The sequence below is a fragment of the Carassius auratus genome, chromosome 4 (assembly GCF_003368295.1).
Source record: "Carassius auratus strain Wakin chromosome 4, ASM336829v1, whole genome shotgun sequence".
Classification (NCBI taxonomy): Eukaryota; Metazoa; Chordata; class Actinopteri; order Cypriniformes; family Cyprinidae; genus Carassius; species Carassius auratus.
In genome coordinates, this window is record NC_039246.1 from 18,934,004 (window position 1) to 18,947,952 (window position 13,949).

Consider the following 13,949-nt stretch of genomic DNA (forward strand, 5'->3'; position numbering starts at 1 on the left):
TCTTATTTTCTCTTGCATATTTAATATTGCACTTTAATTAAGCAAAAACACATTTTATCTTATTACTCGATAGAATTTTTGGTAGAATACTCAATTACTAAAATATTCGATAGCTACAGCCCTAATTCAAATTAATCTGTAAAATCTGAAAAACCGCCCAGCCCCAAGTAATACAATAAGCTTTTAATTAAGAAAATCGATGTACCTTCGTTAGTAGTTCTAAAGTTACTTTTTTGAATCAGTTACAGAGACTTGAGCTCAGCTGTTAAACTGCCAACTTGAGATTTCAGTCCGTGGCAGAAGGAAGTAGTTCCACACAAAGGAAGGTATTTAAAGACATGCCATTGCTGTTCTTATTAGGCTGGTGACCTTGTGTTTATGGCTGAATCACAGCCATGCCAATTCACAGCCATATCGCAATGCTACAAATGTGAAATTGCTCAATATGATGTTCAGAGATAAACTTATGAAATCACATCCATGAACTAATTGGTATATGACTGCCCATATCTACATATCTATCCCTAAAGAGTATTTACTCTTAAAATAAATCTTAATCTTATAGTTCCAAAATAGGTTATTAAATTGAATGGGTCAGAAAGAGGGTGCAAAACTGTATCAAAGCTAAATTACGACAATGTAAGTGGACATTGTAAGTTCTAAGTGCTGAAAATATCCCCTTTAATATTTTACATGATAAAGCAAAATTTTCATATAAGAGCAGGTCACTAGGAAAAATCTTATTTTTTCAACATGAAAAACATTCAAAATATAATAATTTTGTATTTATGTATTTAAAATAATGAGAAAAAGACACTTTAATCTCTGTAGTTCGGCTCTCATAGTCGAGTGTTCATTGGTACTGAAGTGTTTTGGGTTTGAGAGTCTCTATAATGATGGATCTGATCTCAGACCTGCTCTCGACTGGAGTAGCACCAGCAGACATTAGACTCAATAGCTATTGATGCTCACGCTGTGTATCTCACTTGACTTTCAGCAGGATTAAATGTGAAGTTGAATCAGCAATAATTCCCAGAAACAAGTCTGACCTGGTTTCTCCTGAATAAATAAGCTGTAATATATGCTGCTGTAGTTGTTGTGTGTGGTTTCCTCTGATATCAGCCCTAACATTTAGACAAAGGTCATCAGTGAGGTTAGGGTGGAAATGGTGGAGGGAGCCACTAGTTATCCACCGAGTGCTAATGAGGTGTAGCTGTGTGTTGATTTGGCCGAGTGCCAAAATATAGGGTGTTGAAATCCCCAGAAATCTCCTCTTACACTCGAAACAAACACAAGAGTGTTACTGGGTTTAATAGTGCTGTTTGCTAAGCTACTACAAACAGTAGCAATATGCTAACAAACGCTCAAAACACTTTAGCAGACACACTGCAAAATGCTAGCAACCACCTATCACCCACTCAAAACACCTTAGCAAAATCATGTAGTAACACTTTATAGCATCTATTCACTTATTAGCATTATTTCTTCACATTTTACTCAAGCAAACATCACCCATTTAATTGAAAATGTGAATATCTATTTTTATCATGTCTCCCTGTGGTCAGAACACTTGGTTTGAGTCTTTAAATCAATGTTTAGATCAAAAAAACAAAATAATACTCATCTGTTGTCCTATATATTTGCTATATTTATTTTGTTGAGGGAGTCCTTTGGGTTTATGAATGCTCTAGGCTCAATTAGACTTAAGTCTAAGTCTGGCAGGCAGGGGCGTAGCACCAAATTTTGGGCCCTGGGTACAAACCATCTTGCTGGGTCCCCCTACCAAATACCATAGTGATACCAATGGGTGGGATATTTTAAAGGAAGTCGGTAACCAAATGACTGATGGACCCCATTGACTTCCATAGTAGGAAAAAAAAAAAATACTATGGAAGTCAATGGGGACCAGCAACTGTTTAAATTACCAACCTTCTTTAAAAAATCTTCTTTTGTGTTTAGCAGAAGAAATGAAATCATACAGGTTTTTCATTTTTGGGTGAACTATCCCTTTAAAGTTTAAATGTGTACAATAACAATGTACCCACTTTGCTTATTTCCTCTTTAAACTTAAGTACTAATAACTAAGTGTTAAAACAGGCAATTCCGCAAAAAGCTCACCTTGTCTCACTGTCACATCCACCTCACTGTCACTGCTTTCACCTGGCCATGATGAGGGGCCTGCTGCTGCAGGGTCTGAAACTGAAATATATGGTTTCAAATGGTTGCTAAAATATTCTTTGTCACAATACCTTTTTTAATAGGATAGGTACAAGTTAATTGCTGATTATTTGTGTGTTTAAAATAAATGCAGACTATAGAATCACAGGGTACACTAACCGCCAAACTAGACATTCAGTCTTTGAATTATGTTTTAAAATAATTAATTTTCAATCATTAAGATGTGCATTAAACTGAGAACAATCCTGTACTTGATGTAAGATGCGCGAGCTAATTTGCATAACAATGCGATAAAATAGGCGCTAACGATCTGTGTTTTCGCGGGTGTAAGATTTTGACAATGGGGGGAAATATAGAGTGTTTTCATGTAAACTTCTGACTCTGGGGAGAACTCCTCCAAGAGTAGATATTTATGTTAAAACAATGTCAATGCTCGATGATGCATTCGGAGCTCACCTTTCTTTTAAAATAAACTGAGTGAGCAACTGCTTGCCCTCATTTGCCGTTCTCTCTTTAATCTTCTTTTCTTTTCGTTTTTGAGCCCCTGATTTTCCTTTCTTAAGGAAAGATATGGCTCTTCCCCTGTTTTCCTAGTTCACATCACTGCTAATTCCAGCTCCTGTCTCATTAACTGATTCACCGGAGGTCAGCAGCAGAAGCACCTGAACGGGTCGTACCATTTACATTACTTCGAGAGGGTGGTGGGGCCCTGCACAGCATGAGAATTATTATTTTTATACCAAACCAGTGCCTAACTACAAGTTTAGTTTTGCACAGGAACTTTTTTATTTGTACATAAATACTATACAAATGTTAGTGCATGTATATGTATGTATAGAAAACTTGTAAGCCCCCATACCCCCCCCCCCCCCCCCCCCCAGTCCGACGCCCCTGTTGGCAGGAATAAAAGAAGAAAGGAACCTGCTGTGCAATGAGGAAGAGTAAAATTAAGCGGCCAAAAAACAATATATTGCTTCAACTCGCATTTTTAAACTAACATGGTTTCCCTACCATTCCAGGTTTCTGACAAAGCCACACATTGTTTTTCATGGTCATTTTCAGGAAGAAACAAAATAAAAGCTACTATTAATTATCCCTACAATATGTTTGCTGTAGCACATTGTTTGTTGTGGTTTGAAGACGCAGCTGTGAAAGCGCCTGACGATGCAGTTTAATAGTTTACTACAACTGAGGGAATTTTCTGAGCTCTTTTTCTTTCTGTTCAGCCGTCCCTCGACGATTTAGTAAATATGCTGTGTCTTCCCAGCAGTCTCTGCTGATAATTTCAGAGTACCCCACACATTAAAGTGCAAGCTCATGGCTTTGAATATTTTTCTATTTCTGCCACTTGTACACTTTCCATCCCTACATCAGCGCGGCTCTCGGTGTCAGCACAGAGACAAAAAGTCAAATAACAAGCAGCTTCGCCTTTCCTCCTCTTCCAATTACTGATAATGTCGAAAAGCAAATGGAGAGCAGAAAGCTGCTGGAGTGTTTCAGGACAATGTCTGTGGCTCACTGATCTGTGTCATAATAATTCCACCCGGTCTGGAGTACTCTCTCACGGGCGCCCCAAAGAAAAAAATGTTTGTGTCCCTCTGTTCTGCTCCGGTGCGGCTCTGATTTGTAGCGAGCACCTGAATTTGACCACTTCTCACTGTTATTGCCTCGCGCCTCTAAAGACTTCTCTCCATTTCAGCAGCTGTGATTTGTGGATGAGCAGAACGGGCCGCAGACATCATTAGAGAGAGCTGATACTAGCGGGACGCTCCAGCTGGAGCTGTAATAGTGGCTCACACTGCCTGAAATTGCGATTGATTGTGTTATCAGGTTAAGAACGGGAACGCTGTGGGTTTGATGGAGGCTGTGAGAAGAGAGAGACAAGAAATGTGTTGGAGGATTGTTCACAGGTGTCCAGTCCAGGAATTATACGACTGATAAATGAAAAAGGGTTATGAAATACTCAGGACATTACGTTTGATGACCAACACACAGCTCTGTCACAGAGAGAAGACAAATCCTTACAGAAAATTAAGAATGAAAACTTAAACCACTGATCCCAAATCATTTACAGAAATCTAATCCTGAGTATTAAAGCTGTCGAATGGATTATTGGAGGTCAGTTTTAATTAACACTTTCCAGTAAAGCAGTCTTCTTGTTAATGGGAAGAAAGTATAGTTAGAGATAACAGAGGGAAAAAGTCGTTAGTGAATGTGTGAGACGAGCACAGAGCGTCATGGAGAGGTGGAGTGAACTGTGTGATAATGAGACGAGCTGAGAGCATCTGTTTGACCCTCTCTGGAGGCTTGTCTCCTCAGGCACCACTGCAGCTCCGTGAAGGGCTGCTCTCTTCTGCCCCGCTGCCTGTGTTAAGCGCTCAGATGTGAGAGCAGACCGCAGGGCGTCAGGGGTGCTGTGGACCGAGAACGAGTCCCTCACTTTACCATGAACACACTTACAGAGACTCAGATTCATCCCTCTCTCCTCCTATTCAGCCTCATGTGCTCCTGAGCTTAATGAAGGTCATTGTGTCATCTGTGATTTTTGTTGGTTTCTGAGAAGTTTGAGTGTCTCTGAAGTCAAAGAAACTGACAAGCAGGAGTCGTGACCCTGTATTGACTTGTTTACGCTGAACTGGGAGATACAGTTGAGTGCTGTTCGAACCAGTGTTAATTTCGTTGACTAAATATTTTCGTCATTATTTTCGTCACGAATATATTTTTGCCGACGAAAACGAAACGAAAACTAAAATAGAAGGCACTGATGGAGACTAAAACTATGACTAAATTGATTGACATTATCGTCAACGAATAAAGGACGAGACGAAAATAGACTGTGACGAAAATCAAATCAGCAGACGGGAGAGATGCGAGGAATGAGCAAAAGAACCGGCAAAACAGAACAGACTGCATGAGAGAAGAGAACCAATCAGAGCCTGACTTATTGAGACGTGAAGCGAAGGTTTTCAGTTTTTATGAGCTCCCGGGAAGTCGGCATTCGAATAGGTGATAGGGACTTTAAGCAACAGCCTCTGGTGGAACGGCAACGCCATTCTGGCGTTGTATTGCGCCTGCGCGAATTTAACTGCTACTTTATGACGTTCTAATTTAACGGTCTACTACGGGAGTACAGCTGATTTGCCAGAGTCGCTACAACGTGAGAGGTTAGGTAAATAAATGTTATGTTTTTAGACTTATCTACATCATACAATATTAAAAACTCCTCTTCTGACAAAAGATTGTCATTTAACGCCAAAAGCAATCCTTCTATTGCTTTTTTAAATTATATATTTTTTTGGATCTCAATAAATGAATTAATGCTGCGTTGCGCTGTTCTGTTTTACCGTTGCTTAGTGACTTTTACGTTCTTGGCTACAGCGGTGTGACGGCAAACTTCCGGTCGCTGTAGCCGTTCCATTCGCAGCTGTTGCTTAAAGTCCCTACTGTCTAAAAGAGCGACAAAATGTCCACAGCTCACTTCACGTTTGACGACGAACAAAACAAAACAAAGTGTAAAGCACGCAGAGCGCTCATTCGTGGCAAGAACACAACCAATTTGAAAAGACATTTACAGACGAGCCACCCGGACATTTTCTCAAATGTAATTTTACAACGATGTTCTTTTGTTTATTGAGCTAAGCAAAATTGGAATAGTGCAGTGCGTAGATGTTGTAGCATTAAATATTACGAACTGAAAAGTACTGTAAAATAGCCCCTTCTTCAAGTTAGATGAGAGCACAATACTAATACGTAATATCATGATAAATACATTTGATTAATACTAATGTTTAGTATATTTTGTAATGTTCTACTTGTTGACAATATCACAAATATTTCTATATTAGTCATGTGAAACATGAATGTTCACATCCTATCATTATACATACAAATCTAGCAATATTGTAGTATTTAAAACATACAATATTGCTAGACAAATGAATACCTTATAAAATCTTGTTACTTTTTTATCCACCTAGCTGCCAACTTATTAAATATTTACTTTAAATGTATGCACTCCTTGTTCAGCTCAGCTGTAAACTTTAAGGTCCTGGACCTAACGTTATTTTTCTTTTATTGATGGTCAATTGGCAGCTAGTTGTTGTTTACATTATCATGACAGTGTTTGTTGCTGCATAAAAGCTTTTGAATCGAAATAAAGACACAGTTGTGTTGAAATAAAGTTGAATTTGTGTTTTATATATTTTGGTTAAGTTTGTTTCCTATACCAGCTGTAAAAAATTGTCTAGTAAATCTGTTATTGATTTTAGTCTTATTTTAGTCGACTAAAATACCAAGCAATTTTAGTCGACTAAAATACCAAGCAATTTTAGTCGACTAAAATACCAAGCAATTTTAGTCGACTAAAATAAGACTAAAATTAAAACAAATCAGATGACTAAAACTTGACTAAAACTAAAAAGAATTATAGTCAAAAGACTAAGACTAAAACTAAATTAAAATTTCGTGTCAAAATTAACACTGGTTCGAACCAGGTACAGAAATTGGGGGGGGGGCATAGATGGCAAGATTTTAAAAAACGCGAATTAAATGTGAGGAATATGGAGTTCCTAGATCAAAACACAAACCTCATCAGGAAACCACAGCATGTCATTATTACACGAAGAAGACACGAGAGCACATACTTCATTTGTTTGATATAATAACAATTTTAGGTGTGATGCAATTTACTCAAAAGACATGATTCAGTCAATCAGCCTCGTACAGAGGTGAAATTTGTGGCTGAAATAAACAACATAACTGCACCAATTAGAAAAAACACTGCAAAATAAGTCTCTACATGCACAGACGTCTAAAGAAAATACAATGCAATTTGGGAAGATAATTCTAATTACTTTCCAGTTTAGAGATTTTAAGGTCTGGAAACATTTCACATCAGGACTTCATGATCCAGCTCAGTAGAAAACAATAGTAACAGAAAACCTCAACATGAAACTCTCTTTGATCAGCTGCTAATTAAACTCTCTGAACCTGCTCTAAAAGACTGGATACAAAACAAAAGTGCCATTTAATATGCTTAGCTGTATAAAACTACACATTTGTTCTAAAAGACAGATGAACAGCCTCCTGACTAAGCCGGGACTTAAACTAGGCACCTTTTTCCTGTGAGGCAATAGTGTTACCCATTTGTTATTCCATGTCTGAATTCTAAATTCATTGACCGTTCAGTAAAAATTTATTAACATGAAGGATAAAATAAAATTAATTAATCAAACAAATAACACCAATCTTCCAGTCTTCTGTCTTTAGAAAGAGTTGAAAGTAAAACCATGGATAGTAATAAGCTAATAACTATAAGCATGATGTTAAAATCTCTTAAAAACTTATGAATTTACAGGTTCATCTCAATAAATTAGAATGTTGTAGAAAAGTTAATTTTAGTAATTCAACTCAAATTGTGAAACTTGTGTATTAAATTCAATGCACACAGACTGAAGTAGTTTTTGAAGAAGTCTTTGGTTATTTTAATTTTGATGATTCTGGATCACATTTAACAAAAACCCACCAATTCACCTGGTTAACAAATTAGAATATGGCGACATCAAAACACCTGCAAAGGTTTCCTGAGCCTTCAAAATGGTCTGACAGTTTGGTTCACTAGGCTACACAATCATGGGGAAGACTGCTGATCTGAGAGTTGTCCAGAAGACAATCATTGACACCCTTCACAAGGAGGATAAGCCACAAACATTCATTGCCAAAGAAGCTGGCTGTTCACAGAGTGCTGTTTCCAAGCATGTTAACAGAAAGTTGAGTGGAAAGAAAAAGTGTGGAGAAAAATAAAGTTGAACAACCAATCGAGAGAACCACAGCCTTATGAGGATTGTCAAGTGGAATCGATTCAAGAATTTTAGTGAACTTTACAAGGAATGGACTGAGGCTGGGGTCAAGGCATACAGACGTGTCAAGGAATTTGGCTTAAGTTGTTGTATTTCTCTTGTTAAGCCATTCCTGAACCACAGACAACATCAGAGGCGTCTTAACTGGGCTAAGGAGAAGAAGAAATAGACTGTTGCCCAGTGGTCCAAAGTCATCTTTTCAGATGAGAGCAAGTTTTGTATTTCATTGAAACCAGGGTCCTAGAGTCTAGATGAAGGGTAGAGAAGCTCATAGCCCAAGTTTCTTGAAGTCCAGTGTTAAGTTTTCACAGTCTGGGATGATTTTGTGATTGCAATGTCATATGCTGGTGTTGGTCAATAGTGTTTTTTGAAAACCAAAGTCACTGCACCCGTTTACCAAGAAATTTTGGAGCCCCTCATGCTTCCTTCTGCTGACCAGCTTTTTGAAGATGCTGATTTCATTTTCCAGCAGGATCTGGCACCTGTCCACACTGCCAAAATCACCAAAAGTTGATTAAATGCAAGCAAACACACCAGACCTGAACCCCATAGACTATGGAGTATTGTCAAGAGGAAAATGAGAAACAAGAGACCAAACAATGCAGATGAGCTGAAGGCCACTGTCAAAGACACCTGGGCTTCCATACCACCTCAGCAGTGCCATAAACTGATCACCTCCATGCCACGACAAACTGAGGCAGTAATCAAAGCAAAAGGATCCCCTACCAAGTATTGAGTACATGTACAGTAAATGAACATACTTTTCAGGAGGCCAACAATTCAATTTGTTGAGATTGGTGGGTTCATTTATTTATTTAAAATGTAAGCCAAAATCATCACAATTAAAATAACCAAAGACTTCAACCAAACTACTTCAGCCTGTGTGCATTGAATTTAAAACACAAGTTTCACAATTTGAGTTGAATTACTGAAATGAACTTTTCCACGACATTCTAATTTGAGATGCACTTGTACCCGCATTTGAACTAGTTTAGAATTATTCAAGATGTTCTTTCATAAACTAAATGCATTAGAAGTACATAAGTTCTCTTGAAGTATAGTTGCAATACTAAATAAAAAGTTTGATATAAACTAGTACGGTACAAAGGAGGGGGGGGGGGTACAATGGTGTTTTGTGTATTCAGAGTTGTTCACAGTATTAAAGAGATGGATTCTCATGCTAAACATTTTCAAAGTTAAAAAATAATTTAGAAGAATGACTAAGAATTTCTGTGCCGAAAAATCTTGCTTCTGGGTTGGTACAAGTTTTGGCTGTTTTTTTTTCTTCAGTTTTTGCAGTTTGTTTTTCCGGGGCAGCAATGGAGTGTATCAAGTGCGTTTGTGTGTTATGGTCATTTGAGTGACGAATGTTTTATAAACAAGGCCCAAGTCGACACTGGATTTGCACATCATTTGCTATTAAAACAGAGCCATCTCGGTGATAAAAGGCCCCATTCAAGTGCAGTTGCATCAGATTTCTGTCTTTTGTTGGAAATCAGCACATAAGTGGATATATGTTAATGAAAACATCACGAAAAATCAGTATTATAGCTCCGCCCACCGCGCGCCACCAGGAGCTCGGCTTTTTCCAGAAAGAATCGGAAAGCTGTATTTTTTTTTTATAAATATGATAAAACTAAAGACTTTTTGGATAGGAGGGATGCAGTAGTACGCTATAGGTACTCAAGATTGACATGAGATTAGGTGAAATGGTATGTGTTATGTACCCTTTAACTAGTTTAAGTTTAACTGTTTTTTTATCAGCTAAAAATTTGTATACTACACAAGAAGCATTGAAATAGTGGGCGCACAAGTATACTACTAGTGTACTGATAAAAGTACACTTAGAATATTATATACTTTAATTTTATTTAATAGCTTAAAACATATACCTCAAAGAAGCCAATATTTGTGGAAAACATATTCAATAGTCTATTCTATCAAATGATTAAACACATCTACAAGCCAAGTATAATTAGGGCACTTATATCTTGGCAAAAAGACTGAGTACAAGTATGAGCCAAATATACTGTACTTATACTTTCTGTATACTTGCTGGTATAAGTCAGGTACATGTAAGTGTAATTGTTTTACATATATATCAGTGCCTAAAAAGTTGACTGAATTCTCCTATTTTTAGTTCAAAAGATGTACAGTAACAACTGCTTTGTAAAAGCTGACAAATTGTCCTGTCAAGAATGCTCAAAAACGAACAAACAATGAGTTTCATTTTAGTCAAAAATACAAAAAAAAAAAAAAAACATAAATACAAAATAAAAATAAAAATAAATAAATAAACCTGTTCCAGCACAGACCAGAGAATCAAAATTCAAAGCTGGATGTTGAAAAAATGCAGGCACAGAAAATTCTGGAAAATCAAAGGATGGATCTATGGGAATTGAACTACAAGACAGAATGGAAACATTTAAATGTCAAATAACATAAGAAAAGCACTTCACACACACACATCGTATACTTCTGTACATCTATTTCCTAATAGGTTTAATCCTTTGATGCATGTTCTGTCGATACTGTAATCCTGTGAGAATGTTGAAGGTGAAAGTAGAGGTATATGATGATAGAGTGTGTGAAAGTGAGCAGACCTTCATCTAACATGCTAAACAAACTCACTCTTAAAGAGTTCGGGTCGGTTTAATTCTTATCTGAGCTATTAAACAGAAGAAACAAGACAGAGCTTATAGCATTATCAGCTCAAGTGTGTAAAGCCTAAAGTGATGCGCTAGCTAATGCTGGATTGAACGTTAACTACAGTTGTTTCTTGACTTTTTAGCTGCTTTAATGGGAGTGATGCTATTCTGTGGCCCTAGACTTAGCCTACTGTATGATTTATTCCTAAACAAAATTCTAATGTTGATTCTTAGACATTCTAACAATACAAAGTTTGTCCAAATTTAATATGGATATTTTGGATATATGGTGCAGTGAATCTAAAAACACTACCAATTGTATATTTTATGATTCCTCATTGAACTTATTTTTTGAGAATATTTTTAGTGCATTGAGGGTGAATAAGCAGGTTGCTAATGATGAACCCTCAAAACCCCTTACACACAGTAAAAGAACTAACACTGCACATGTTCATGGATAACTACTTGAAACACAGATGTCTTGATGGTCATTAAGTGTAGTAATCTAATCAAGAAACTTCATTAGGTTTATGGTTGGTTTGTGGTTCAGTGTTTGTTCCTATCAGAGCTTTTAATTGATGTAAACAAATATGTGTATCTCATTTTAAAGCATTTGTACATACAGTAAATGATGCCTCAACATTTAGAGACCTGAATAAAGAGTAAAGAGTTAGACCAGTAAACGACCAACATCCATTCACAACACACAAAATGCATCACTTTCATGTTGTCATTATAGGACATTGTTTGTAGAATTTTGAGGAAAATAATGCATTTAATCCCTTTTGGAATAAAGCTTAACATAACAAAATGTGGAAAAAGTGAAGCTCTATGAATACTTTTCAGATGTACAATATTAATGCAGATGATACTGTATGTACTATATGTGGCAACATGCTAAAAATCACTGAGATAGGAAATTGTTGAGGACACAGACAGAAGAACAGACAGACAGATATATAGCTAAAATTGTAGGAAACACAGAAGAAATTAAAAAAAAAAAAAAAAAAATTTTGAGATCCTTTTTGTTCTGCTACTCTAAAAAGAGACTAGTGTCTAGCTGATCTTAATGAAGTGAACGTTAAGTGCGTCTGTGCTGAATGAGAGCAGGTGTGTGTTGTCAGACTGAACCCAGTTTTACGAAAAGCTACACATTCACTTCCTCCAGTGGTCTTCTGCCACACTTCCTGTGTCGCCCCCAGGACCACTTGCCCTAAAAAAGCCTCAAAGAGCAACGCAGGTAATGCAAACCTCCAGATAGACCTCAATGCTCAGAAGTAGACTTCAGGCTGTGTGTGTGTTTGTGTGAAACAGACTGAGGTGTGAGGAACGCAATGAATAATTGCTTTAGTGGAGCTAGTGGAGGTTCTGCTCTCTGAAAACACAAGCTGTTTGTTTCTTTTGATCTCGCTGTTTCTCCAGACGCTCTCGTTACTGCATCTCCTGCCATTCACCGTGCCCTGGTCTACACACCCCCTCTGTTTTGTCCCTTCATCTTCCCCTTACGGATTCATCCAGACACGTTTAATAACATATGTGAGACAGTGAATGACAGAAAGAGATGGAACGATGAGGGAATTTCTCCAACTTTGCATCATCAAGATTTCTGCAATGTACAGCACTTTGCCAAAACAGCTTTATATATCAACTTATATGTGTGTGTGTATATATATTATATATATCTTCCTCTAGGCTACATTGTTACCCCAGTAGGTGGCAGTAGCATTCTTGAGTGAGTTATCAAATGATTTGCCAAAATATTTCAAATCAAAATATCCGTTTAAAAACATATACAACATTCTTTCAGTAATAAATGTCTTATTGGATGAGTCACTGAATTATTCACTCAACTATTTTGCTATGCAATGTTAGAAAATATTATCTTTATTTGTATTGAACTGTTGTATAAAAGCAATATCGCTCCCTGTTCTGTTTTTCCAAACATTATTGCATATTCTGTGAACAACTGTGATATTGATTTAAAACACTATTGTGTGTGTTAAAACTTTAATATATCTGGTTAAAATGACACCTTGCAGGTTACGGTTGTATTAAATCATACAGTACTGTATTATACTGCAATACTGTGACACAGTTATACTTTGATATATACTGAAGGATCATTATCTTTACTTACTTATATGTCTGGATCTGGGCCTTGAGGTGTGTAGACAAGGGTGTTCTGGTACTGTTCTCGTGAGGATCATGGAAGTTCTGATGGAGTTGAAGTACATCTCTGATTACCTTTGTGCTTTTGTCTCTCTCTTCAAGAGCATCGGTCGTGTAATTGCAGTATGAGTCTGTATAAAAGCCCAATTAAAAGAGCATCAAGTCTCTCGTCCATAAAAAAACATTAACAATGGGCAATTAAACTTGCACTGTCTGATTCAGATTTACTTACTGAAGTCATTTAACAGAGCAGCTCTATCAGTCATTCACCTTTGCATTGCGCCTTTCATTGTTCTTTGCCTCTTGAATGAGCTCGTCACTCCACCGTCATCTCTGTAAAGGAAAAGCATTACTCATGTGTTAACGCACAAGCCTAAATGGAGACTCGCTGTTATCACTGAAGCGCCTGACTGCTGTTCACTTTTAACGAGTGATTGCAGCTTCCTTCCAAAACTCTGCAGCTGCTTTCAGCCCAGTTCATGAAAGATGCAAATAAGACACACACACACACACACCAGCCCGGCGGATAATAATGTTACAGCTTTCAACAGTTCCTCTTTCTCTGCGGCTGATTATAAGATGTGGATTTAACAGTGCCAGAGGTTTAACTGCTTCTGTTCTCATTGGCATATGAATGGTTCCTGAGATGGGCTGATGGAGTTGGAGGTGTTTAAACAGCTGATTCGCCGTCTGCAGTGTCACTGATACACCGACTTGAGTAAAGGAGCTATTTTAAATATGTTTGGCGGGAAATATGATTATGGAGCTGCGTGTCTTGTTGCTTTGCTGTGTCTGGTTTTGTGTTTAAAATTCAATGATCTTTGATTATAGCAATTAGACGATAAAAACATAATCCACATCAGATGATATCTTGGATTTGAGCTTTTGTTCTATGATGTACAGTTATGCAATACAGAAGAACATTTGTCTCTTTTAGAACATCATATACATTGAACAAGCTGGATCATATGCAGTGGTGTCACAATACTTGGAAAGTGTTTGGTTTGATTGAGCTGATTGAGCACTGTTTGTTATATTTGTTTCCACTAAGTTCTTGTTGCATTGTATCACTGTCCTTGTTTCCCGTCATTGAGCT

General features: G+C 37.3%; 1 protein-coding gene across 1 annotated transcript in view; it reads left to right on the plus strand.

Moving 5' to 3' along the window:
* The window catches only part of LOC113061661 (thyrotropin-releasing hormone-degrading ectoenzyme-like), a 132,546-nt gene that overhangs the window by 52,493 nt on the left and 66,104 nt on the right, over positions 1-13,949 (plus strand). The gene's annotated exons all lie outside the window — the stretch shown is intronic.